Source organism: Elephantulus edwardii, unplaced genomic scaffold (genome assembly GCF_000299155.1).
Source record: "Elephantulus edwardii isolate Elephantulus edwardi_28Jun2011 unplaced genomic scaffold, EleEdw1.0 scaffold00085, whole genome shotgun sequence".
NCBI lineage: Eukaryota > Metazoa > Chordata > Mammalia > Macroscelidea > Macroscelididae > Elephantulus > Elephantulus edwardii.
In genome coordinates this window covers 8,490,244-8,492,316 of record NW_006399835.1, presented here as the reverse complement: position 1 = coordinate 8,492,316, position 2,073 = coordinate 8,490,244, and positions in this window count along the sequence as shown.

Below are 2,073 nucleotides of genomic sequence, written 5' to 3'. Positions count from 1 at the left end.
CTTGCTGAAAATGTTAAAAACCTGAAACACTTGCTGCAGAAGATCAAAGACTATAGTCTTCAATATGGTTTACATCTCTACATCAAGAAAGTAAAAGTCCATCTGAACCAATCGGCATCATCATGATAGATAAAGGATTGAAACTCTCATTTCATCTTAATTGGATTTACAGTCAATAACATTGGTGTTAGAAGTCAGGAGAAGAGGAGTCTCATTGATTTATGAAAGTCAGCTGTCAGGGAATTCTCAAAAATATTAAAGAGTAATGATGTCAGCAATGAAGTTTAAGGTGCACATAAATCATGCTCCCAAGCCAAAAGTTGGTGATTTTAATCCGTGGCCCTCATGCTTGGTTTTAATTGCTTTTTGTCAAACATTCTTCTATGTAGTACAGCACTGGTCTGTCCATTTGCTGTACAGAGATAACTAGTGGTTTCTGTGATGCTAAACACTGTGACACTGATGTGTCAAACGTGATAACGTTTACCCCTGGTGGACAGTGTTTGATGGAGCTCCCCTGTTAAAACAGGTTTGGAAGCAGGAGCAGCATCCACTTCAGATATAGCTTGCCTTCAGAAACTCTATGAACTTGGAGAGACGATCAAAGTAATACAAGTGTTCAGGTCTTTTGGTTCATAGGGTTGCTATGGGTCATCTATGACTTGATGGCATTTAACAACAAACAATAACAAGAAGTCATGGTATGGTCCTTTTAATCACTTGGCACCCCTCTGAGAGCTAGACTATAAGAATGACAAAAAACCTGATGTCTTTGAGCTCTGACATTGAAGAATAATTCTGAATATCCCACAAACTACAAAAAGAATGAAAAGATATGTCTTAGAAATGATGCAGAGTGCTTCTTGGAGGGAAAAAAGACAAGACTCTGTTTCTCATATTTTGGACATTTTTCTAGAAAAGAATACTCCTTGAAAAGAGACAACTTGCTTGGAAAGATGGAGGGTCAGTAAAATAGAGGAAGACTCCAGTGAGATTGATTGACATAGTAAGTGCAGCAATGGGCTCCAATGTATCAGTGATGATGAAGATGGCATAGGATAGAACAGGATTCTGGTCTGTTGTTTATGGGGTCACTATGAGTCTTATTCAACTCAAAGGCACATAACAACAAGAAAAATATGCTGGCAAAATAAATAATAATAATATTTAATAAGGTTTATAAACAAAAGTCAAATTTATTAAAAGTGAATGATTCTAATAGAAAGGGATTGTTAAGGGTCCTATGTGATTAGGGCAAGCACAGAAGTCATAAACACAGCAATCTGGTTCCTGTAATCAAAACATGTGGCTGATTTGCATAAGGCTATAAATTGAGAGATGATTGAAATGGAGAAACAATGTAACTCAGAAAGTGATAAGTTTAACCAAAATATTGACTTGAGCAAAAACTGGAAACAAAATTTGAAGTTGAAATTTTCTAGGTGATAACCTTGGGTATTCTTTCACAAATGATTTCTGAGAGGGGGGAAAAAAAAATCTAAACCCCACAATAAGCAAAATAGCCCAAATACAAACACTGTGAAGAAGGAGAATCAGCCAAAGGCATAAATTATCCTCCACCAGAATTGGTAACCAACCACTGAATAATTAAGAATTGACTTCAGGTTCAATATTGAATTTACATCATTTGCTAGGTCTCTGTAGCCCTTAGGTAAATACTGAATTTACATAGATTAGATCAATAAATAAAACATAAACATAAGAAATAAATAAAAACCCATCTTCACATAAGAATCCTATTCTTAAATTTTGTTTAGCTAAGTTTTTTGAAAGACAAGAAAGCAAACGTGCCTGATGTTCATAATTAAGTAAATCTAAGCCACTCTACTTCAAGAAAATTCAAGAAAAAAATTGGCACATGTAATGCACTTATACACTTTGAAACTGCTTTTTAAGTGCCTTTATAATGCACTTGGGAACTGAGGTAACCTGTAATAAGTTATGGTTTTAATTTTATGAAGTTTGTGCTCTATTAATTTTATATAAATTTATTTTTCCAGATCAAATACTATAACATGTGAAGTCTGTGAGGGTTACTTTTTTCTTTTTCAT